The sequence below is a fragment of the Erythrolamprus reginae genome, chromosome 1 (assembly GCF_031021105.1).
Source record: "Erythrolamprus reginae isolate rEryReg1 chromosome 1, rEryReg1.hap1, whole genome shotgun sequence".
NCBI lineage: Eukaryota > Metazoa > Chordata > Lepidosauria > Squamata > Dipsadidae > Erythrolamprus > Erythrolamprus reginae.
This window is the reverse complement of record NC_091950.1, coordinates 33,469,364-33,496,699: the sequence shown is the minus strand read 5'-3', so window position 1 is coordinate 33,496,699 and position 27,336 is coordinate 33,469,364.

Sequence of the window (27,336 nt, the reverse complement as noted above, 5' to 3'; positions counted from 1 at the left end):
GAAGGAAGGAAGGAAGAGGCTTTTTATTGGTGCTGTATGTCTCTGTGCATTTGATTTAATTGGAATCTCAAGGTCTAACTTTGTAAGAAAGATAGAGAAACTTTTCTTTATCCATCGAATTTTCTTTTTCCATTTGGAAAATTGTTTTAAAGGGCACAAGGGCAATGTGGACATTGTATCAGAGCACAGAAAATTTTGTTGCTCAAGTGAGATTCCAGTGAAACATATCACTCTGCTGTAATCATGTTCAAAATTATCTAGTAACTACTTTGGAAGGATAGTTCAATCCTAGATCTGATTGTATTACCACTGATTGTATTACCACACATATTGCAATGGCTCTGTATCTGATATAAACCTATACAGAGGTAATCCTTGATGTATGGCCACAACTGAGCCCAAAATTTCTGTTGCTAAGCAAGATAGTTAAATGAGTTTTGCTCCATTTTATGACCTTTCTTGCCAATGTTGTTAAGTAAATCAATGCCGTTATTAAGTTAGAAAAACAGTTGTTGAATGAATCTGGCTTCACCATTGAAATTTCCTTGTCTGAAGTTTACAAAAGGTGATCCCATGACCTTGGCACAGTGCAACAATCATAAATACATGTCGGTTGCCAAGTGTCTGAATTTTGATCATGTGTTGTGTGGGTGAGTCTGCAATGGTTGTGTGAAAAACAGCCATAAGTCACTTTTTTCAGTGCTGTTATGACATCACACAGTCATAAAATGAATGGTAGCACATTGAGAATTACCTATAATTCAATATTTCAAGAAGAGATTGGATAACCATTTGTCTGAAAAGGTATAAGGTTTCCTGCCTAAGCAGGGGGTTGGACTAGAAAACTTCCAAGGTCCTTTCCAACTCCTGTTCTGCTCTGATTCTATTCTATTCTATTCTACTCTACTCTGCTCTGCTCTATTCTACTCTAATATGCTAGCCCATAATGAATAGAATAAAAGGGACTCGGTTGTCTTGATTCATTCAGCAATCTAGAGTAATCACACTATCTGTGGTTTCACCCAACACATAGATTCTCAAACTATACAACCACACTTTAGCATAAATCACAAACCTAGCTCCAACTTTGAGATTTCTTCTGAAGGAAACAAAAGGTTTATTTATTTATTGTTAGAGTTGAAAGGGACCATGAAGGCCATCGAGCTCAACCCCCTGCCCAAGCAGGAACCCTATAGTACACCAGTCAAGTGGCAGTTCAATCTTCTCTTAAAAATGTCCAGAGTGTTGGAGTTCACAATGTCCGCTGGTAGGTTGTTCCATTGGTTGATCGCTCTGACTGTCAGGAAGTTCCTCCTTATCTCCATGTTGGATCTCTCCTTGGTCAGCTTCCAGCCGTTTTTTCCTCGTCCGGCCCTCTGGTGCCCTGAAGAATAAAGTGATCCCCTCCTCTCTGTGACATCCCCTCGTATACTTGTAGTCTGCTATCATGTCTGCTCTGGCCCTCCTTTTCTCTAGGCTATCCATGCCCAGTTCCCTCAGTCTATCTTCGTAAGTCTTGGTTTCCAATCCCTTAATCATCTTGGTTGCTCTTTTCAGAGCAACCTTATCAGAGGTCTTCTTGCAGTGAGGTAAGTTTTGCAACTTTTTAAAGTTCCAGAGGTCATAAAGTGCCTACGCACCACATTAGCATGATTTGAACCAAAAGTGTTCAGAAGATAAATTATTTGACCCATAAATGGATATTCTATCAGCAGATGTAGATATAGACGCATAGGAAATGAAATGTATAAAATATTTGACTTCCTAAACTTGATATATTTCAAACCATTGGGGAAAATTGCACTGTTTTGCTTGTGACACCGTTGATTAAAAATCATGAATTTTGTTGCCTTCTATTGCTATAACTGTCTGTTCTTCTCCTCATTAGATACTTGTTTTAAGACATTTGGTCAAAGGAAGGCCATGTATTTGAAATCATTGGATAAAAGATAACTCAATAATCATTGACTATGTTAATAAGTCACTAGGTGAATTACCTAAAACAATGTTCCGCATGCTACTCTATATCTCTGGGTGGTTATCCCTTAATGGATTAGTGGATTATAAGGCATGATCAAAGGATCAGCAACTCAGTGACAGTCTCAATTCTATTTTGGGTGTGCCCATCACTGTTGACAATTCTGAGCTAGATTTACTCAAGAGTCTAAATCTGAATAAGATCACTTTAAAGTCCTTCAATGCAAAGTACCGTTCACTGACTGAAGACTTAAAGAATTTAACTCCTGCTGGAAATGATAGAGATAGCTGTTTATAGTGCAGTACTGGTATTTACAGATCCTTCCCAGAATCATATCTGCCTATCTTGTAGAGGGTGAATATTTTATCTAGAAGTCAGAATTGGTCTCAATCATCTTTCCTATGGACAAGAGGGAGGTGATGGACAGATATGATGGTAATTACTTGCCTTCATCCCCCTTGCTTGATTTCAGACTACAGTGCTCCCTCGATTTTCGCAGGTTCAAACTTCGCGAAAAGTCTATAACACGGTTTTTCAAAAATATTAATTAAAAAATACTTTGCGGTTCTCCCTCCCCCATAACATGTTTTTCCCCGCCCGATGATGTCATATGTCATCGCCAAACTTTCATCCACCTTTAATAAATATTTTTTTTGAATAAACTTGAATAAATAAACATGGTGAGTAATAATCTAAATGGTTTCTAAGGGGATGGGAAATTGCAATTTAGGGGTTTAAAGTGTTAAGGGAAGGCTTGTGATACTGTTCATAGCCAAAAATAGTGTATTTACTTCCGCATCTCTACTTCGCGGAAATTCGACTTTCGCGGGCGGTCTCGGAACGCATCCCCCATGAAAAGTGAGGGAACACTGTACTCCAAATCCTATCCTTCCCCTCCCAACCATGGGCCACCCTAATCTCTCCAACATTCCATGTACTCTCCAACACTCCGCGGACTGCATTGCTTGCCGATTGGGTTCTGGACACAATTCAAAGAGTTGTTAATGACCTATAAAGCCCTACATGGCATCAGGCCAGATTACCCACGGGACCACCTTCTGCCGTATAGATCCCAACATCAGATTAGGTCCCATAGAGTTGGCCTTCTCCAGGTCCTCTCAGCCAGACAATGTCGCTTGGCAGGACCTAGGGAAAGAGCCTTTTGTGTGGGGGCCCCCGGCCCTCTGGAATCAGCTCCCTCTGGAGATTAGCACTGCCCCCACCCTCCTTGCCTCCCGTAAGAGTCTCAAAACTCACCTATGTCACCAGGCAATTAGATCTCAGCTTCCTGGCCAACGAAATGAGATATATGTTGCAAGATTGAACTGGTATGATTGTTTTCTAAATATTGGATTTTTAGATTGTGGGAGGGCATTTTGCTTCTGGAGCCTGGGGAGGGTGAAAAATGGGCCTACCGGGCCCACCATAGTTGAAAAATGGGCTGTTTCAGACCTTCAGATGGTCTCCAGGAGAGCGTGGAAATGCATTTTCGCCATCCCCAGGCATTTAATTATGGGTGTGGGCACTCGCACACGCGTGATAGCACACACACATGGGCTTTCGGCACCTGAGGAAAAAAAGTTTCACCATCACTGGTATAGTATGTGAAACCAGTTTTTCAATTTAAGGCATAGAACCAAATTTAGGGGGAAATGATCTTTGCCTACATGTATTTCTTTGAATGACTGAAGTGAATCTACATATGGAGATATAGTTCAGCACGGGGGAAGATGTATTGACTGGAATTTTATCTTCCTTTATTATATTATAAACAACTCAAGGCAGCAAATGTACATAATACTCCTCCATTTCCCCATTAGTTAGAAGATTATGACACTATTGTTGTATCTTGAAATGGCTACCTTGTATTTCCTGTAAATAGTTTGTTCCGTCTTCCAGCGCTGTCTGAGCTGAAGCAGGAAGTCGCTCCTGATTGGCTCAGACGCGGCTGGCTCTTGCTTTGGCGGGAGCCGCAAATGTATAAAAGAAGCGGCTTTTCCAAGCAGAGTCAGTCGGTACTCGCTGAATTGTCACTTGCCTTGCTGAGCTGTCACTTGTTCTCTGAGCTGAATAAAAAGTACCGATTTGTTTGAACCCTGTCTCTGGGTCTACTTCACTGGCGACGAACGGACGGAAGAAACATCGCGTGCAACATGAGCAAAGTCCAGATCGGCCAGGCTCCGGAACTCTTCGACCCCGAAAAAACGTCCTGGGATGAATACATGGCTACCTTCGAGATCTTCCTCGAGGCAGCAGGGATACAGGATGCCAAAGCCGATCGCAGACGGGCTATTTTTCTGAATTACTGCGGCCCAGAAATCCGTGGCCTCGCCCAGACTCTCACCGACCCGCAGCCAGCAAGAACCGTCGCTTGGGACGTCCTACAAGACAAGTTAGCGAGCCATTTTAAACCGACCAAACCAGCCATGGTTTTTCGGCATCAGTTCTCTATGATGGCTCAGAAGGAAACAGAATCAATCAACCAGTTTACAACGCGACTTCGGACGGTGCTTGCACAATGCAAGTTTAAAGACCCGGAAGCTCGCCTCACCGATGCCTTGGTTTTTGGCATGAGAAGCGCCACAGTGAGGAACAAACTCCTCACCGAAGACGAGCCGACTCTACAAACCATAATTAAACTAGCGCAAACCGCAGAAGCCGCCGACGCAGCAGCTAGAGAATTAAAAGAACACGGAAGGCGAGAACTCATCGCCAAGATTGACTCCGCGTCTCCCCGCGCCGTGGAATCAGACGACCCCAGCCAACCAGCTCACAACGGGGACAACTGTTTCCTGGTACAAGACCAGCCGAGACACCACAGAGCTACTCATCCAGCCCCCTGCGCGGGCTGCCGGGGAAACCACCAGCGCCATCGATGCCCCTTCCGAGACGCCACATGCCGCCGCTGCAACCGTCGAGGCCACATCGCCATCGCATGCAGAGCAACGGCACCAGAGGAGACATTCGCCACACCGCAACACCAACGACCACAAAACCAGACCCCCCAACCGCGAGAAAATCGGCCGTTCCGCTATTTGGGCCAAAGGAACTACTCAACCGTTAACCGCGACTACTATAGAGGTAACACTCAATTTTCCGTGAATAACACGGCAACAAAAAAAGGGGCCAAAATTGTTATCTCACTGTTACTAAATAACCAACCATGCTCGATGGAGCTTGATACTGGGTCTAGGTATACCATTATGCCTTGGGAGAAGTTTAAACTGTATATGCCTAATCTGTCTAAATCTGATCTAAAACAAACCTCTTTAGTGATCAGAGATTTTCAAGGGGGGGTAATCTCGGTCCTGGGAACAGCAAATGTACCTATTGTATTCAAGAATGTCAAATGTACCCTACCCATGCTTATTGTAACAGGGGCTAAGCACTCTCTCTTGGGGTTGGCTTGGATGGAACCTTTGGGGATTGAAATTTCGGGTGTGTGTAATGTAAACTGTGATAATATGCCTAACTTTGTGCAAGAGTTCCCCGAAGTGTTCAGCCCCACCTTAGGATCGTATAAGGGGCCCCCTATATCATTTTCTATTGACCCCAAGGTCCCACCAGTCAGGCTAAAACCTCGCAGGGTCCCCCTTCCGCTTCTCCCCAAACTAGACCTGCAGCTTGATAAACTTATAAGCCAAGGTATTTTGGTCCCTGTGGAACAAGGGCCATGGGAAACTCCCATAGTTACGCCTCTGAAGCCAGATGGTTCTTTAAGGGTTTGCGCTGACTATAAATCTACCCTAAATAAGGCCCTCCAACATCACCCCTACCCCATCCCGGTGGTACAACAACTCCTACACTCCCTGGGGGAAGGGAAAAGGTTTGCAAAAATCGACCTCGCGCAGGCTTACCAGCAGCTTCCGGTCGATGAACAAACAGCAAACGCACAAACAATCGTAACGCACAGGGGGGCTTTCAAATGCACGAGATTACAGTTTGGAGTGAGCATAGCCCCAGGGATATTCCAGAGCATTATGGAACGCCTATTGTCAGGGGTTAATGGGGCCATCCCATATTTTGATGACATCTTAATTGCAGGGGAAAACCAGGAACAAGTAAACAAAAGAATAAGGGAAGTACTTAAGAGGTTACAGGACAAAGGCTTAAGAATCAAGCCTGACAAATGTGTCTGGGGAACCAACAGTATAGAATTCCTAGGATATAAAGTAGACAAAGAAGGCATCCACCCCACAACAGAGAAGCTGAGAGCCATTAGGGAAGCCCCAGAGCCACGAGATAAGAATGAGCTGCAGGCATTTTTAGGCCTCCTTAATTTTTATTCCGTTTTTTTAAAGCAGAAGGCAACAGTAGCAGAGCCTCTACATCGTTTACTCCAGAAGGAAACCCGCTGGACTTGGGGGGAAACTGAACGTGAAGCTTTTTTCCAAATAAAGCAATTACTAACTTCTAAAAGTGTGGTAGTCCAATATAGTGCTTCACTACCCATTAGGCTCACGTGCGACGCTTCACCGTACGGCATAGGAGGAGTCCTAGCTCACGTTCTGCCTAATAAGACAGAGGCCCCAATAGCATTTTTCTCCAGAACCATGACCAGCACAGAGAGGAATTATAGCCAGTTAGACAAAGAGGCTCTAGCTTTAGTGGCAGGGGTAAAGAAATTTCACAATTACATTTTTGGAAGAAGTTTTGAATTAGTCACTGACCACAAGCCTTTACTAGGTCTGCTAGCCCCCAACAAGCCCACTCCGCCTTTTATGTCTCCAAGACTGATCAGATGGGCTCTTTTCCTCTCAGGGTACCAGTATGATCTCACCCACAAGGGGGGGAAGGAAATCAATCACGCAGACGGCCTCAGCAGGTGCCCCATAACAGACTTAGTGGAGGACCCTGCTCCTTCCACAGATGTACTAATGATAGAACTCGAGGATAACCCACTAACCACGGCCAAAGAGGTAGCTGCACACACGCAGCAAGATCAAATCCTTAAACAAGTGGTAAACTGTGTACTTAAGGGATGGCAAAATGATTCTGTGAAACCTGAATTGTGTGACTTCAAAACCAAAAGACTTGAGTTATCTTATGTAAAGGGTTGTCTGCTGTGGGGAGATAGAGTGATCATCCCCAAAAGCCTAAGGGAAAAGGTACTCAAAATGTTACATGTGGGCCATCCTGGGATTGTCAGGATGAAGAGCCTAGCAAGAGGGCATTTATGGTGGCCAGGTCTGGATGCTGATATTGAGAGCTGGGTTTTGAAGTGTGAACCATGCCAAGAGTCACGGCCTAATCCCCCCAAAACAACTCCGGCTGAGTGGGAGCAGCCTGCTGGTCCTTGGTCAAGAATCCACATTGACTTTGCTGGTCCAGTGGGGTCCCAGTATTTCTTAATAGTGGTTGATGCGTTCTCCAAATGGGTGGAAATAATAGCAATGAACAACATAACCACAAGTGCCACCATCAAGGTATTGAGTAGACTGTTTGCCACCCATGGTTGCCCAGATATCTTAGTGTCTGACAATGGGCCACAGCTAACAGCCAGGCAATTCGAATTATTCCTAGATGGCCTAGGGGTCAGGCATGCCCTCATCTCGCCTTACTCGCCTTGGGCTAATGGATTGGCAGAACGTTACGTTCGTGTGGCAAAGGAGGCATTGCGCAGGTCAGGCCCTGGGGATGTACAACAAAACTTAGACCAATTCTTACTCACCCAACACATCACCCCTAACTCGCACACACATGTAAGCCCTGCAGAGTTATTAATGGGAAGGAAATTAAGGTCACCACTAGATAGGTTGAACCCAAGATTCTGTATTAATAATAATCAAATGTGTGTAAAACCTGAAAGAGAAATGTATTTGGGACAAAATGTATATGTAAAAAGTTTTGATGGAAATGTAAACTGGATGAAAGGAATTGTTGTTAAGCAAAATGCACCAAAGACTTATATAGTAAAACTAGAGGATGGTCGTTTGTGGAAACGACACATAGACCACATTCGGAAGCGAACAGAAAATCAATTGCCACAACCCGCTGATATGGACTCTCCCCCTTCAACAGACTTTAACACATTGCCCGAATTAAGAGACACGCAAAGGGACTTATCGGGCCAGGGAGAGCCATCCAGCGATGCCGAGCCATCCTCCTCCTCCGAAGCCTTCGTTGGGCCCGCAAGGCCAAGTCCGCCGCACCGGGAGAACAGCGGCGAGCCATCCTCCACAGTCAGTGTCGAAGGAGGAATTGAACTGCGCAGGTCAGAGCGAGCTTCACGGAGGCCCCACCGATTGGACGACTTTGTCACGTGGCTTTCGTGATGGATGTGTCCAACTATGAGGGGAGGGGTGTTGTATCTTGAAATGGCTACCTTGTATTTCCTGTAAATAGTTTGTTCCGTCTTCCAGCGCTGTCTGAGCCAAAGCAGGAAGTCGCTCCTGATTGGCTCAGACGCGGCTGGCTCTTGCTTTGGCGGGAGCCGCAAATGTATAAAAGAAGCGGCTTTTCCAAGCAGAGTCAGTCGGTACTCGCTGAATTGTCACTTGCCTTGCTGAGCTGTCACTTGTTCTCTGAGCTGAATAAAAAGTACCGATTTGTTTGAACCCTGTCTCTGGGTCTACTTCAACTATGAAGCTGAGTAGATCAATAGTCCAGTTTAACAGAAGGCTTCTTTATAGCAGTTGGCTGTAGGAGGGGCAATATGATAATCCCATTAGGTCCAACCTCCATCATTTGTTGCATTCATGACTGGCAATATTCAGAGTGCCTGATGAAATTACAGAGCAATGTGGCCTCACTTCTGGTCTTATACTCAAAAATGCTACAATAACCCAATTTCATGCTGTATTTATTTTCCTCCTATTAGATTTCTCTTCCCTTCCCTTCTCTTTTCTTCCCTCTTTCCCTCCCCTCCCCTCCTCTGTTCTCCTCTCCTCTCTTCCCCTATCCCCTCTTCTTTCCTCTTCTCCCCTCTCCTCTCCTCCTCTCTCCTCTTCCTCTCTTTTTTCTTCTCCCCTTCTCCCCTCCCCATCTCTCCCCTCCCCTCCCCTTGTCTTGCAAGCTAAACCTTCCAACAACTTGCACAGTATGGAAAGAGAGGTAATGTACCAAGTTGGATTCATGAGAAGGACTTCACATGGAAATTGCACATCTCTGGTTTCTCTCCAACAAGGTCAGTGGGTGTTGGAATAACTTGCATCATTTCCCCTTCCCATTCTTCCTTCTGTTTTCCAAACTGCTGGCTGTGACATTAAATGGATTTATTGCTTTCTGCATCCAGCTTGTGCTCGTTCCCTTATCCACCATTGTGCTGAGACCTTGGTGGGTCTAATGATTTTCCTTTCCTAAAGGGGCCAATTGGCATCTTTTTATGATGCCTCGTCTATTTTAATTTGCTCCCGTTTTTTTTCCCTGTTACAACTGTTAAAGTTTTATTAGCCTGTTTTTTCCCCCCACCTTCCCAAAACTACTGACATAATTTGCAATTAGCAGCAAAAATAAATAAATAAATAAAATCCCACTGCAATGTGAGATGTTGTCCATTTTTTAAGAAAACAAGCAAACTTCTTTTTGTGGTGTTGAACTGATTCCAATTCAGGCTTATAATGCCTCAGCATTTGCAAAGGAATAAATTCCTACATCAATCCAAGGTATTTTCCCCACATTCATCAGAAAATAAAAACCTCTTGTTTTAAGGACAATAGCTGAGGCAGCATATTTCACAGGGAAGCCAGATCTATAGGTGGAAGAAAAGGCATTGATACAACTGGGTGGAATTCTCCACTGCATTCATAGTTAGCAGGGCATATGTGTACAAGTAGAATAAAATCCTTTAAAAATATCTGGAGACAGGTGCTTATAATCCCAAGGAATACCTAAAGTTTCTAAAACATACTATGATAGAAAGTCTCTCTTTCTCAGTTTGTTGTTTTCATGGTAGAGTAAAGGAGAAAGAAGAAATATTTTTTTTCTTTCAGGAAGAAGGCTGACGTGAAGAAATGGAGACCTTTCCTTACTGGAGTTCAAGTGCTATCTATTCATCCTTGAGTCAGCACAAAACAATACACCAGTAGCAAATTTGCTGTCCCCATTGCCAAATAGCATTGTCCTACTTTGTGAGTCTGCCAGTTATTATAGGTGTGCTGATTGGTTTTTCTCCTCTGCCTTTGTTTTCATCCCTCTTCAGTATGTGATCAAACAGAAGGAAACAACTTCTGTGCATGGCAGCATATTTGCGGATCTCACATTGAGAATTTGCTTCCACTGTTTTTCTCTTAATCAGTTTATTCACCTTTTCTCTCATACCTTGTAAGAGAAAGAGAAACATTAGGACAGGGGTCGGAAGGCACGCTGGTGCACTTATGCACGCCCCTTACTGACCTCTTAGGAATTGGGAGAGGTCAACAGTGGATAGTCTAAGGGTAAAGTTTTGGAAGTTAGGTGATGATACTAAACAGTCAGGTAGCGAGTTCCATGCATCAACTACTCGGTTACTAAAACTGTACAGTATTTCCTGCAGTCGAGTTTGGTGTGGTTTACTTTAAGTTTGTATCTTTTGTGTGCTCGGATGTTGTTGTGATTGAAGCTGAAGTAGTCATTGACAGGAAGGACATTGTAGGAGGTGCTTTTATGGGCTATACTTAGGTCGTGTTTAAGGCAACGTAATTCTAAGCTTTCTAAACCTAAGATTGTAAGTCTAGTTGCGTAAGGTATTTTGTTGCGAGTAGAGGAGTGGAAGGCTCTTCTAGTAAAGTATCTCTGGACATTTTCTAGTGTTTATGTCTGAAATGCGATGTGGGTTCCAGACAGATGAGCTGTATTCAAGGATTGGTCTGGTGAAAGTTTTGTATGCTCTGGTTAGTAGTGTGAGATTACCGGAGCAGAAGCTATTATTATTATTATTATTATTATTATTATTATTATTATTATTATTAATTAGATTTGTATGCTGCCCCTCTCCGAAGACTCGGGGTGGCTCACAACAATAAAAACAATATTATAACAAAACAAATCTAATATTAAAAGAAGCATATAAAACCCTATCATATATTTAAAAACCAAACAGCACATTCATACCAAACATGAAACATAGAATTTGATTTGAAAAATGCTTGTCTGAGCATTTTCCAAATTAAAATAATGTAAAATTAACATTTAGAATAACACTAGAGCAGAAACAACCCAGATGGGAAAGAAGTAACAGACTAACAGAGGTGGAAGGGAACTTGGAGGTCTTCTAATCCAACCCCCTGCTTAGGCAAGAAACCCTATACCATTTCAGACAAATGGTTGTCCAATCTTTCCCAATGTTGGAGCATTCACAACTTCTGGAGGCAAGTCATTCCATTAGTTAATTCTTCTCACTGTCAGAAAATTTCTCCTTAGTTCTAGGTTGCTTTTCTCCTTGACTAGTTTCCATTCATTGCTTCTTATCCTTCCTCCAACTGCTTTGGAGAATAGGTTCACTCCCTCTTTTTACCCAGGTAAACCATACCATATTTAGCATTTAGCTCTTCAATATCCTCACAAATGATTTAGATCAGGGGAGTCAAACTCACGTCATCATGGCAGCATCATATGATATATTGGGACTTTCCCCCCCTTCACTAAACTGGGTGTGACCAGCAGGTGATGCATCTGGCCCACAGGTTAGGAGTTTGACAGCCCCAATGTAGATGAAGAGATAGAAGGGGAACTCATCAGTTTTTCAGACGACACCGAGCTGGCAGGAATAGCCGACAGTCCATAAGATAGGCTCAATAAATAGAAGGATCTCAACAGACTTGAACAAGGGGCTCTATCCAACAAAATAAAATTCGATGGTGAGAAAAGGTTCTACACTTCACTGCATTTGGTTTTTCTTGCCTAAAAACCATTGCATTTGGTTTTCCTTGCCTAAAGAACTAAAGATGGTTTGGTATAGAGAGAGAATGAACTGCCAAACAATAGTACAATACAAAGGAAGAGTGAGTCAAAAGGAAGGAGAACAAAGGCATCATTTGTGCATGGAGAGAGATAGAAAGTTTGACAAGCAACAGGGAAAATATGAACTGGTCTATGATAGAAGCAAAACTGGCTTTCAAGGGTGGAAATAATCCAAAAACCTAATTGTCCAAATGTCTCTGTAACATGTACACAGTTCCAAGCAAAGCTTTATAAAAATAAATTAAATCTAAGAACCAATAATTCTATTTTCTATTAAATATACTTTTATAGTTCCTATTGCTCCAAACACTATGGGGAAAAGTTTTGCTGCATTATTCTATAATGTTTATCTTGGTGATTAAATCCCAGTATTCTGAATTCAGGAATGCCATAACTTTTTCATTTGATCATTCTGGAATGTTTTCTCCAATGTCTGATTGGTTATGAGCTGTCAAATTGGTGTCAAGTCTTAGCAATCATATAGATAGATTTTCGTTATACAGTGTCCCCTCGATTTTCGCGGGGGATGCATTCCGAGACCGCCCGCGAAAGTCAAATTTCCGCGAAGTAGAAATGCGGAAGTAAATACACCATTTTTGGCTACGGACAGTATCACAAGCCATCCCTTAACACTTTAAACCCCTAAATTACCATTTCCCATTCCCTTAACAACCATTTACTCACCATTATTACTGGTACTCGCCGTTGAATAAGACACTTAGTTATCCTGATATTTATAAACATAATTATTTATTAACAATAATTTTTTTTTGTTATTTATTTGCAAAAATTATTAATTTGGTGATGACGTATGATGTCATCGGGCAGGAAAAACTGGGGTATAGAAAAAAAAACCCATGAAGTATTTTTTTAATTAATATTTTTTGAAAAACCGTGGTATAGGCTATTCGTGAAGTTTGAACCCGGAAAATCGAGGGAACACTGTAATGCTCTTTTCCTAACCTGGTCCTTCAGATCCTTGAGGTCTTAGGGTTGTTAGCAATAGTGGCACTATTGTATTGCAGGCTAACTCTGCATTCCCACTGCCAGGTGTTCAGTCCTGCCTGCCTCAAGGTTGACTCAGCCTTCCATACATCCTTCGGTAGACCAGATGATTGGGGGCAATATGCTGACTGTAATCCTTTTTATACAGTGCTTTAATGTAAAGCATTGTGAAGCAATATATAAGTCTAAATGCTATTGCTACTTTGAGGCACCATATCTCTAATTTATACATAAATTCCAAAATACCACTTTTCTCCTATGATGATGACTTTTGCTAAAACTCCTTATTAGGAGGTAAACAGTCTCTTTGCATAATCTAGATTTACTATTACTTCCATTTAAAAGAATATGGCCTTTGCAGTTACTGCTCATCCTTCTGCAAATTTTTGTTTCCTCCTTGATGAATCCAATCTGAAGCTACTACCATGTTTTGTTAATAATAATAATTAATAATAATTTATTAGATTTGTATGCCGCCCCTCTCCAGAGACTCGGGGCAGCTCACAACAATAATAAAAACAATATTATGGCGGAACAAATCTAATATTAAAAAGAAGCATATAAAAACCCTATCATATTTTAAAAAGACAAATAACACATACATACCAAACATAAATATAAAAAGCCTGGGGGAAGGTGTCTCAACTCCCCCATGCCTGGTGGTAAAGGTGGGTCTTGAGTAATTTACGAAAGACAAGGAGGGTGGGGGCAGTTCTAATCTCCGGGGGAGTTGATTCCAGAGGGCCGGGGCTGCCACAGAGAAGGCTCTTCCCCTAGGGCCCGCCAAATGACATTGTTTAGTCGACGGGACCCAGAGAAGGCCAACTCTGTTGGACCTTATCGGTCGCTGGGATTCGTGCGGTAGCAGGCAGTTCCGGAGGTACTCTGGTCCAATGCCAATGTTACTATGCCAATGTTACTATTCAACCTGCTTTCAATATCTTACAAATATTGAACACGAAGTTGTTTATCTTTCCAATTTTTCTTTTGCTGTTGCAACTATTCAGTTTTCTATGCCACCTCTGTTATATTCAAAACATTTTTCCTGCAGTCATTTGTTAGCATTTTCTCTTTCCTTCTTTTATCTAATCATTTAAGTCCCTGATTTCACCCTTCACTGCTTGCTTGACTTGCAACAAACCACAACCCTCGATTGTTCTTGCTAACTACAAATGATCTGTGTCACTTTTAGGATTCAAGGCATAGTGTACTGTCATCAATTTACAGATCTTGAAATCAAAAGCATCACCTTTACCTTGTTAACCAGTCACTAATTCTGGCTCTGCGATAAAGGGTCAGCCCCTGTTTAAATGGCTTTGATTGTATTGCCATAATACTGATTTTATTTATTTCTTTTTTCCCAACCCTTCTTTATATATTTGGAACTGGTTTTCTTTTCATTTGGGCAGGCGAGGTATTGATTGCTGCTAAAGGACCTGAATGCTGTAACTTGTAACTGCTTGATAAGATCCAGGAACAACTGGTGTGCTTTTGGTCCTCTCAATCAAATAGTGATTTCTATCAGCATGCAGAAAGGCTGTCTTCTCTGTTGCAGCATCTCTCCTATAGAGTGCTGCCTCCCCACCCTAAAATCCATTTAAATTCCACTCCGACAAAATTCCAGAAGGCTTTAACAACCTGGCTCCTCTACCAGATCTTTGTAGAATTCTCGGTCTATTTGTTATGAGCTTTGTGCAATGCTTAGTCCACGTGGGTCTGGACTTACAATCAATATTGGGACCAGAATTTCCATCGCTACTCAAAATTGTTGTTAAATGAGTGGCATGTGATTATCTGCCTGCCTGCCTGCCTGCCTGCCTGCCTGCCTGCCTGCCTGCCTGCCTGCCTGCCTGCCTGCCTGCCTGCCTGCCTGCCTGCCTGCCTGCCTGCCTGCCTGCCTGCCTGCCTGCCTATCTATCTATCTATCTATCTATCTATCTATCTATCTATCTATCTATCTATCTATCTATCTGTATCTATCTATATATTATATTATTATATATATACATACATAGATACATACACACACACATACACACACACATATGTGTGTGTGTGTATATGTGTGTGTGTGTGTCACATTTTTGCTGAATTTGAAAATTAAGGGGGACTAGGATATATATATAATTAAGGGAGACATATATATATATATATATATATATATATGTCTCCCTTAATTTTCAAATTCAGCAAAAACATGTGACATACACACACACACACACACACACGTATGTGTATATACACACACACACTGCTCAAAAAAACAAAGGGAACACTTCAACAACACAATATAATTCCAAGTAAATCAAACTTCTCTGAAATCAAACTGTCCACTTAGGAAGCAACACTGATTGACAATCAATTTCACAAGCTATGCAGCCATTGCACAAAATCAGTGTCCGAATCAGGGGTGAAATCCAGGAGGTTCTGACAGGTTCTGGAGAACGGATAGCGGAAATTTTGATTAGTTCGGAGAACCAGCAAATACTACCTCTGGCTGGCCCCAGAGTGGGGAGAGAATGAGGATTTTGCAGTATCCTTTCCCCAGGAGTGAGGTGGGAACGGAGATTTTTCAATAACCTTGCTATTGGACTTGGGTACCAGGTACACAGGCTTAGGGTTCCGTGCCACAACTGTCTCCTGATCCTCAGGATGTGTGACCAGGTGGGCAGGATGCGGATGGGCCACAACAATTGCAACTGAGTATCCATGCTTTCTTTTTCTTTTTAAATTGTCAGTGTTGCACCTTGTATAGTCCAAATTACCTTTTCATGTTATCACTAAAAGGTAAGTTAAAGTATATTTTAAAAAGACTTTGTTTCTCTAGATCAATGATGGCTAACCTTTTCCTTGGGTGCCGAAAGAGCATAGGTATGCGCTATAGTCTGTATGTATGTTTGGTTTTATAATAAGGGTTTTTAACTGTTTTAATATTGGATTGTTATATGCTGTTTTCATTACTGTTGTTAGCCGCCCCGAGTCTACGGAGAGGGGCGGCATACAAATCCAATAAATAACAACAGCAACAGCAACAGCAACAGCAACAGCAACAGCAACAGCAACAGCAACAGCAACAACAACAACAACAATAACAATAACATAGTGCATGCACAAGTGCCCACACCCATAATTCAATGTCTGCAGAGGGCGAAAACAGCTTCCCCTGACCTCCAGAGGCCCCCTGGAGGATGGAAATGGCCTGTTTCCCAACTTCTGGTGGACCCAGTAGGCTTGTGTTTCACCCTCCACAGGCTCCAAAGGCTTCCCTGGAGCTGGATGAGGATAAAAGCGCCCTCCCCTATCCCCCTGGAGGCTCTCTGGGAGCCAAAAAGGCCCTCCCAGAGCCTCTGTGTGAGCCCAAAATCAGCACATGCACGTTGGAGCTGAGCTAGGGCAACGGCTCGTGTGCCAGCAGATATGGCTCCGTGTGCCACCTGTTCCATAGGTTTGCCATCACTGCTCTATGTGATTTTGATTATGGTTTCAAATTATTCTTGCAGAACAAATGGTCAATTTTTGTCATTTGCTTGGACAATTCACAACCATTCAAAATTATGGTCAGTAGAATCAATCCTATTTAAAAAAAAATAGAGACTTCTTGGAGGAATTTTTTTTTCTGATTTAGATTTTTCTAGGTTTGTTTATGTTTGCCATCCATTTAAAAAATAATAATTTAATTTAGTTAATTTCCCAATTAATTCAAACAATTTCCAAACATTTTTCCAATTGAATTGTGTTCCAGTTTTTAAATCAACGGCTTTTTCTTTTTTTCTTTTTTACTTTTTTGCAGTTTTTTTTTAAAGTATTGTTTTTTGTGAAGCTTTCTACCTCCAGAAATATTAAAAATACATTTCTTATTTTTACAAGTAAAACATTTTACTTGTAAATCAGGTGTTTGTTGATGTTACTAGCAAATGTTCTTGTTAACAAGTTCAATAGGCAAAAAAGTCATTGGATGTTATTTCTTTACTTTCATCTTTCATGATAAAAAAAATGAATAGATGCTTGAGCCCAATTCCATTATACATTCCATTTCACCGTCTTAGATTTCTATTTTGCATTTTTGTGTTACTACCATATTTTCCTTTTGTTTTGTTTTTCTATATCAGGTATCTAAGTAGTTGCTTCTCTGCACTTCATTTTGTTATCCTTAATGGTCCCCCTCCCTCCTCCCTCCTCTCCAAATTCAAATATGTCATTCTTTGTTTTAAGGTATTCAGTTGGTTTTGCATTTTCAAAGCTGAATAAAATTAATTTTCATGCAATCGTGCAAAATTCATTTTTCCACGATTTTCAAATAATAACCCATTTTGTTGGAACTGTCTACTCTTACTTTTATACTATTCAATATTCTTAGAAGTTGCCACTCCTCTCTGTTACAATCCTTTCAGGATTTCATGAACTCATTTTGCTGCCTCTTCATCCTTGTGCAAAACTGTAAATGGGGACTGGATGAATATGACAAACAAACAAATACAGGAAAGCAAAGCAGGGCAAATAGAAAATTACAAAGGAAGTCTGATCCTCTAGCTTTGATTATTTATTTATTTGCCAAACAATTATAGGGTGATAACTTGTACATATAAAACATTAGATAAGTAATGATAAAAAGTAGACAATAGGACAGGGATGGTAGGCACAATGGTGCGCTTACAGACCTCTTAGAAAGAAGGAGAGATCAATTGTAGATAGTCTAAGGTTAAAGGTTTTGGGGTTAGGAGTAGAAACCACAGAATCAGGTAGTGCATTCCAGGCGTTGATTACTCTGTTGCTGAAGTCGTATTTTTTGCAGTCAAGTTTGGAGCAGTTGACATTTAGTTTAAATCGATTTCGTGCTCGTGTGTTGTTGCGGTTGAAGGTGAAGTAGTCGTTAACAGGTAGGACATTTTGGTATATGATTTTATAAACTATAATTAAGTCAGAATGGAGACAATGGAGTTGTAAGTTGTCTAAACCAAGAATTTCAAGTCTGGTGGAGTAAGGTATTTTGGTGTGAGAAGAGGAATGAAGGACTCTTCTTGTGAAATATTTCTGGACTCTCTCAATTGTGTTGATGTCAGATATGCAATGTAGGTTCCATACAGGCGAGCTGTATTCTAGGATTGGTCTGACAAATGTTTTGTAAGCTCTTGTTAGCAGTTCAAAATTACCAGAGAAGAAGCTGCGAAGGATTAGGTTAACAACTCTTAAAGCTTTTTTGGCAATGTTGTTGCAGTGGGCTCTAGGACTTAGGTCATTGGATATGAGTACTCCAAGGTCTTTGACAGATTGAGGGTTATCAATAAGTTCAATTCTTCCAAGTTTATATTTAGTATTCTGATTCTTTTTACCAATTTGTAAGACAGAGCATTTAGTGGTGGAGATTTGAAGTTTCTAGCATCCAATAGGATAAATGGTGCAAAATAGAAACATAGAAACATAGAAACATAGAAGACTGACGGCAGAAAAAGACCCCATGGTCCATCTAGTCTGCCCTGTTGAAGAATATTGTTCAATATTGTTAGGTTAAACGGGGAAAACTACATTTATATTAGTATATGTATTGATTGCTATTGATTGTTTCACCAGTGCTTTGAGGATGAGATGAGGACAGTGTTGTTGGACTGGTCTTCCAATGAAGATTCAAGAACAAGCTACAAGCAAGGGTAAAATCCACCAGGTTCTGAAAGGTTCTGGAGAACTGGCTATAAGGTGTTCCCACTCAGCTACAGAGATGGAAAAATGTAGACACACATGCTCCTGTGCATTTGCATCTTAACACTGAATTCAAATAATCAGCTTTGCATTATGATATAGCAATGTACCGTATGGAGGTCTTGATGTTATCTGAGCTGGGATGTTTGCTTTCAGATATTTCATTTCCCAAGTAGGTAACATCATCAGGCCAAGTGAGGGGGGAGTTTGCTGTACCTTTATATATAATAATTCCCTCTGCCAGTTTTGGTGACTGAGTATTCTTTAACATACTATTATCAGGCAGAAAACAATGTTCTAATCTAGAAACCACCCCCACCAAACTGGTAGAATAAACCACAAAACTTCATATTTTAACAAACTATAACTCCCAGCACCATTCGGATTAGAATATCTCCGGGACCGCCTTCTGCTGCACGAATCCCAGCGACCGGTTAGGTCCCACAGAGTTGGCCTTCTCCAGGTCCCGTTGACTAAACAATGTTGTTTGGTGGTACCCAGGAGAAGAGCCTTCTGGCCCCGACCCTCTGGAACCAGCTCCCCCCAGAGATCAGAACTGCCCCCACCCTCCTTGCCTTTCATAAAGTTCTTAAGACCCATCTCTGCCGTCAGGCATGGGGGAACTGAGACATCTCCCTCGGGCCTATACAGTTTATACATGGTATGTTTGTGTGTATGCTTGCTTTTAATAATGGGGTTTTTAGTGTTTTTTTAAATTATTAGATTTGTTCTTACATTGTCTTTGTTATTGTTGTGAGCCGCCCCAAATCTACGGAGAGGGGCGGCATACAAATCTAATAAATAATAAATAATAAATAATAAATAATAATAATTCAGGCTATGCCGATTTTAGTTCAACATCCGTGAATTAGGCTATATCCCAAGTGATTTGTTTGCTTGCTTCACAAAGTTCAAACCACCATGGGCTATGCTCAGGTAACATTGTAAACCACAAGCCCTCATCTACTTCTTGGTTTAGTAAAATGTATAAATCCCTTAGACTGGGATGAAAATTGGAAGAATGGGGAAGAATAGATCAATGCTTCACAGATGGATGTTGGGGAGGCAGCAGTTGCAGTCATTTTTGTACTTCTGAAAATAATATTCTGTCAAGGTCCATCTTTGAAAGAAGATTTTTGGGGAACAGTGATTTGTATATTTCAGAGAATCATCACATTCCTCTTGGTTTCTCTTTTGGTAGGCCTGATCAGGCCTGGTTTTACCTTGCTGAGCATATTTCAAGTGGCATCTCGTCCATCATGTCTGTTCACTCTCAAGTCACAAGAGAGAAGTTCTTTCTCCGAGTCCGCAGTTTACACAGATTTGCTGTCTGCATGCATTGAACTACAAAGTGCTGGCCTCATCTTTCCATGTCATCAAAAATGGCCTCCTGAGGGCCAACCCTCTTAGCAAATTAGGGCTGTAATAAGAATTGGATTGATTGTCAAGTCGCCTCACACAAAACAGCCCACGTGAAATCTAATTATATCTGTACAGCTTACTCCAGTAAGCTAAAATTGGGATGGGGAGCTCGTGGTTGGCAATTTAGGGGAGCCCAGTTCAGGGTTTAATATATGAACAAATTCTAAGCATATCAGAATTAACTTGAGTTTTATAACTTATAACTTATTTATGAATAGTAACCCTTATTGAATTCTGAGTGATCTCTTAAGGCTCGTCTACATAACCCTCAAACTTAAATCAGGAAGAAAGTATGCCTATCTATTCCCAGTCTGTTTTTTGTTGCCTCTCAGAAATGAGCTGTCTTTTAATGAGGGTGGCAATAGCTACTGCTCTCGGAGTCAGTGGCATGCTCTCTCAAGCTGCCAGAGTGTGGGAACAAAGAGGAAGCAACAGTGGTGGCAATGGTTTAATCCAGGCTCTTCACTTTTCATCACTATGAAAAGAACATGGAAGAGTCTCCAATTATGTCTCTCAACAGAAAATGCCAGTTGCTGGATGAGCTGCTCTTCCATGGTCACTTCTGCCCATGTGCAAAGCACACCACAACCAAATCCAGTCCTCACCATGGGCTATCTCTCCCTCCCTCCCTCCCTCCCTCCCTCTTTCTTTCTTTCTTGCTTGCTTGCTTGCTTGCTTCCTTGCTTGCTTTCTTCCTTGCTTGCTTGCTTTCTTCCTTTCTTCCTTGCTTGCTTGCTTCCTTGCTTGCTTGCTTCCTTCCTTCCTTGCTTGCTTGCTTCTTTGCTTCCTTCCTTCCTTGCTTTCTTCCTTGCTTGCTTTCTTCCTTGCTTGCTTCCTTCCTTGCTTGCTTCCTTGCTTCCTTGCTTCCTTCCTTGCTTCCTTCCTTCCTTCCTTCTTTCTTTCTTTCTTTCTTTCTTTCTTTCTTTCTTTCTTTCTTTCTTGTCTGTCTAATTTTACCAAGGTATTCTGGGTGATAAAATCAAAGTTATAAACTATTACAGAGGAAAAAACAAGCCAGCACCTCAAAAAAAATCTCAATAATAAATAAAGAGATACATCTTATATTATGCCAGAAGTCCATTCATAATCTGGCAATCTTTTTGTAGTATTCTTACAAATTGGTGCACAAAATGCAATTATGCAAGGGCTCTTTTAGCCATACCTTTCACCTTCTCCTTAAGCACACTGTTACCTTATCTTGAGTCAATGCTGAAAAATCTATTGGCACACATAAAAATAGATGTGATCTCCCTTAAACCTGGGGGACAGAAGAGATTGCTAAGTTAAGGAAGCTTGGCAAAGTCAGGGGAACTACCATCTGGGCAGGACTCTCCCAAATTATTGGTTGCTTCTTCTACAATTAGTTTATCTTTCTAAGAGTTTGCCAATGGGAATATAAAGTACTGTGGTGGCTAGAATGCAGTAGTGCAGGCTACTTCTGCTGACTGCCGATTACCAGCAGTGTGGCAGTTCAAATCCCACCATACGCAAGGTTGGCTCAACCTTCCATCCTTTCAAGGTGGGTAAAATGAGGACCCAGATTGTTGGGGCCAATATGCTGACTCTGTAAACTGCTTAGAGAGGGCTGCAAAGCACAGTGAAGCAGTATATAAGCTAGCTATTGCTTAACCTTATGAGGCTTTTGGACTTCCAGAAGATTGATATTCCCATGAGCAAACAAATACAATTTGCTAGGTATCGTTCTATTCTGCCTGGCAGTTAAAACAGAAATGGCCACAGAGAGTGTTGTTGGTTTAGTATGGTTGAGAGCATGGTAGGTTTCAGCGCAGTCAGCACCGTCTGAGCTGACTTTGCTCTCCAGAGAGGACCATAGTTCAATAACATCATGGTGAAGACTACAGGATGCATATTTAGAGATTAGCCAGCACTTGCAGAATTTTTCCCTTCTCCATCCTCTTTATTTAATGACTGCCTTGAGATAAAAAAAAATACTCTTGCCTCTTCACTTTCTTTCTCTACTGAGATTTATGTGTACAAATCAAGATAACCTTCATCCTTTTATCAACCCTTTCCTCCAAGGAGAAGCTGTAGACTTTGCAATTAACATTGATTGGATCAGAGATGAGAGGAATGCAAGCTTCCCACCCGTTATATAGGAAGGGAAAGGTATCATGAGTGACAAGCTCACAATGAAGACAAGACACCAGAGAATAGAAGTTCTCTGCAAGAAAAAAAAATATTATCATGGCATTAAAACGTAAACTTTTAGCCCCTGTGTAAGCACCATGTTCAGAAATTTCCACTATTTTCTCTGCTTTATCAGTTATAGAGAGATGATCTGTTCTGAATTAATCTTCCCATATTTTGGCAGTCTCCAAATGCATGGATTTCAAATATCCAAATTTACAGGTGTAGTGGTTAAGGCATCTGGGAGATTTTGAGTTCTAGTTCCAACTAGGACATGAAGCCATCTGGGTAACCTTGGACCAGTCACTCTCTCTGTCTTAGGAAGCAAGTAATGGCATACCACTGGGGTGTCAAAATAAAGTCCCGCAGATTAGCTCCCCATCCCCCTGCCAGCCTGCCGGGGGGGCAGGGAGGCTTGGCACCGGCACATCCACAGTGGTTGGGGGCAGCCGCGGCTCCCTTTTCTTCCCACACCACCTATGTCTACCGCCGGCACCTCCCGCCAAACCAACGGCTGGCGCCGCAGGTTCCTCAGGTGAGGAAAGGGAGCCACAGCCACCCTTGCCCCTGCTTGCCATGGATGTGCCAGTGCCGAGCCTCCCCGCCCCCCCTGGTGGGTTGGCAGGGGGATGGGGAGCTACGGATTGGATGCTACAGATTGGAGCTGGAGAAGAAAAGCCCGAACTGGCTGCCAAGAATAAGAACTCTACTCTCCAACGCTGGCAGGTGTGAGCGGCGGGTGTTTGTTGGTGGTTTGGTGGCAGAGGTTCAGCGTTTGAGACGTGAGCCCAAGGTTACAACCAGGCTACAACTGAGCTGGCCAGTGAGAGTGGCCAGCGGGAAAGGTAGAGCCAAAGACGTGGACTGGAATGGATTTGTACAGATTTGAGGAGGAGAAGAAAAGCTCAAACTGGAGCCCCCGATTGGAGGAGGAGAAGAAAAGCTCAAACTGAGTCGACCAGTGAGAGTGGCCAATGGGAAGGGTGGTTCCAGAGGAAATTAAAAAGCATCAAAGGGATATTCAACATAAGAAAAACCTTTGCCGGCCTCCACAGAGAAGAAAGGAAGAGAAAGAGAGAACAAGAGAGGGAGAGAGAGCGTGCAACAGACAGAAAATGAGATAGAAAGAAACAGAGAGGGAGAGAGAAAGTGAGAAAAAGAGAGAGAGGGAAAGAAAGAGAGAGAGAGAGAAAGAGAGATAGCAAGAGAGAGGGAACAAGAAAGAGAGAGAAAACAAGAGAGAGAGGAGAGAAAAAGAAAGAAAGAGAGAGGGGGGGACAGAGAGATAGCAAGAGAGAGATAACAGGAGAGAGAAAGAAAGCAAGAGAGAGAGAGAAAGAAAGCAAGAGAGAGAGAAAGAGAGAGAGAAAGAAAGAAAGAGGGAGAGATAGAGAGTGAGTGAGAGAGAGAGAAAGAAAGAAAACAAGAGAGAGAGAAAAAGAGAGTGACAAAGAGAAAGAAAGCAAGAGAGAGAGAGAGAAAGGGGGAAAGATAGAGAGGGAGAGAGAAAGGAAGAGAGATAGAAAGAGAGAGTGAGAGAGAGAAAGAAAGCAAGAGAGAGAAAGAGAGAGAGAGAGAAAGGAAGAGGAAGGAAGAGAGAGAGAAAGAAAGAGAAAACTTGGCAAGGAGTTGGGGAGTTGCTCCACTTCACCTCCTCCTCCTCCCCCAGGGCAGCGTTAAGAAAATCGTAGGGTTTTTTTTTATATTCTGGCCCTCCAAGAGTCTGAGGGACAGTGAACTGGCCCCCTGTGTAAAAAGTTTGGGGAACTTTTTGAATCTCACTACTGAAGTACACAAAGATTCTGAAAATGATTTTCTTCTGTAACTTGACCAATTCAGGATGAATTGACTAATTCATTAAACTTCAGGGGTCTTCATGACAGGATTTATTTTAACACTTTTGCATTATTACAGTACCAAAGTGATGATTATTTCCAGCATGTCTAACTTTGCAATCTGACATTGCTGTATCATTTTAACATTTGTTGCTTGTATGGCAGTGTCCCTGTTGCTTTGGGTTTAGAGATGCAGATTTCATTTAATTAGCTGATTTTTATTTTAGATCAGGCATTGCTGAAAAGAGAGAAGGGAATTGTGAAAGCCTTTGCTTCCTTCTTTCCTTCTTTCCTTCTTTCCTTCTATTCTCCTTCCTTCCTCCCCCAGCTCTTTTTTTCTGTTCATCAAAATTCTGCCCATAAAAGATCATTCCCATTTTATAATCAGAACCTAAAAGTTAGATTGGATTGATAGATCATGACTAGTGATGGGCGAACCCAACGGTGTTTGGGTTTGGCAAGTTCAGATGAACTTTAGGCAAAATTCGGCCAAACCTGAACCGAACCCGAACCCGAACGGGGAATCCCACCAAGAGATTCTCTGATGTCACATATACCGGCAGGTTGCTAAGGATGCCAAGGTGATCACTTCCTGGATTCCATGGAATCCAGGAAGTGATTCCCTTGGCATCCTTAGCAACCTGCTGGTGACGTCAAGGCTCCGCCCCCGGAATCTCTTCATGGGAGGGATTCCCCAGCTCCTTAAAAAGAAGGTCTTCACGTAAAAATAAACATTGTTATTTTTATGAAAAAGGACACCGCAGCAGCGCTGCAAGCAAAGGGCGGTCCTTTCACGTAAAAATAAACATTATTATTTTTACAAAAAAGGACACCGCAGCGGCACTGCAAGTAAAGGGCAGTCCTTTCACGTAAAAATATACAGCTCCCTTTGAAGGAGCTGGGGAATCCGTCCCACGAAGAGATTCCGGGGGCAAAGCCTTGACGTCACCGGCAGGTTGCTAAGGATGCCAAGGGGATCACTTCCTGGATCATGTCCTTAGCAACCTGCCAGTGACGTCAAAGCTCCGAACGCCGAACGTGACCCCGAACTTTGCCCAAAGTTTCAAAAAAAATTGGGTTCGTGTTCAGCATACCGAACACTGCAAAATTCGGTATGGACCCGAATTGTGCGAGCTTGGTTCACCCATCACTAATCATGACTTGTCCGGAGACATTCAATTTGTTTAATAATTTATCTATATTTTTAGTTTCATTTAAACTACTTCCTTACAATTTGGTCCTCTTATGTTTTGTCAATGCTGAAATACTTGGCAGATCAGCTGAACGGAATGATTTTTCTTAGATTATTATTTCCCATCTAGCCATTGAAATTCTTAGAAAGGATGAGTCACTTCCTACTTCCAATCTCCATAATTCCATTTTAGAGGTACAATATTTGACCACTTCAATTATGTTTAGTTTGTTATTATTCTAATGGTTTTATTGGCCGAATTTATCATCATTCTAAAAGTAATATTTCTGCTGCTGATATTATTAAGAAAGTTTATTCTTATTATTTTGTTCAACCCCTTTTGCTCTCCCATTGAAAGGGGTTATTATATATTTAGGTGATGCATACATATTACTTTAAGTATAATACATTTTGTCTACCACCAGCCTTATGTGGATTCTTCCTCTGTGAACTTGTTTTGAAATTGGATGCAAATGTCACCACTTTAAATGATATAGTTAAATTTCTTGTGAGCATAGCCTATCTAGAGATCAAACACTATGGCCATAGTTGGCAGGTGTTAAAATGGAACATTAAGGTGCTGAAGTTTTGACTTACTTGCTTTCATGCTACCTTTCTGTCTTTAGATGTGGTGAAGTATACTGTCCTATCACTAATATTGAAATAAGTAAGGTTTAAATTGTGTAGAATAGAGAAAGGTATCCTTTCTAACTCAATAGTTACAATTCCAGTGCATTTTTTTCAAAATTCAATTTATTTCTTCTGCATCAGAAAATAGGTGGTACAAAGTTACAGAATGCCTGCAAAGGAAAGTTTATCTGAAGTCTTTATTTGAAGAAACATTTCCTGAACTTGTGTATACTTCTAGCTACTTTTACAGCCCTTCCTCTTCCAAGTTGCTAATCTGGTTGAGACTTTTTGGTATCAACAGAGACAATCCAGAAAATCCTCTCCCTTTCATTTGCTCCCTATTAAGAGTGGAGTAATTTAGTATTTCACATTTTCTCCTGTTCTGGTTTTGTATGCATGTAACAAAATATATTATTAACTGCTGTATACTGTAACTAATTATGTTTATTTTGGGCCCAGTGCAGCTCTTTAATTAGGAACTGTTTGCATTTTCACAGCTTCCCAGTGCTGAAAGTTTGCTTTCTTAATTAAAACTAAAATGCAAGCGAAGGGGTTCCATTCGGTTGGCATGAAAACTATGTTGTAATGAAGAGGAATGGCCAGGCAGCAATATAATACTCCTGACCCCTGGTTTGCTGTTAGCTCTTCTTATTTGTCAAAGAGGCAGGCAAGATAAACTATTTTTTCCCCTGAGATTTTAAGTGGCAAGAAATTAGGGGAGAAGCATCACGCTGGTGTTAGAAGAAACTATTAGAGCTTATTTTGATCTATGGCGCATATGATAAGACCATCCTTGAAAGAAAAAAAATAAGTTCCGTAGCATTGTTCATTGCAGACAAATGATTCTGTTTAGATCTCTCATATCTAGTTTTGGTCATTTTCCCTCACTTATAATGATTTTTAGAGTCATCCAATCATGGTTGTGCCAAATAACAGTAATGAAGACAGGCAATATCACTTCAGCAGTAGCTAAGTAATTCTATGAAGATGTTGTAAGTCTTTAGTGGGGAAATGATCTTTGTCAGTATCTCACATATTTAATCTTTAGGCCATTCCATCCAATCTCTGCATCATGGTGACTCTGTTTCTAAAGTGCAAGGGTGTTGTGGTTCAGCCTGGGACCCCTCCGGGAATGGCTGATTTGCTGTCGGCTTCCAGCTCAGAGGGAGAGGCTGAGGACCAGGAGGTGCAGACTGACGAGGAAGCGGAATCCCAGGCTGAAGAAGAAGGACAGCCAGAGTTCCACCAGGGGGAGTTCTCCCCAGCAAGCAGCCTGGATTCCCTGGGGGAAGATGCTCATGACATCATAGATATGCGACAAAGGAGAGCTAATCAGAGACGAACTCAATTGGCTAGGTATTTCCAGCATTAGAGGTCACAGCTGGGTTTGGGTGTGGTGCTTGGGAAAGGATAAAAGGCGGCCCCACCCTTCCTGGCTTGTGGAGTTTTATCTTGGAGATTCGTGAGACCTGTCTGTGAACTTTGGTGGCTACAATCCTGGTTTGTGCCTTGGACTATTGAAACCTTGGGGGGGGGGGTGCCAGCAAGAAGCT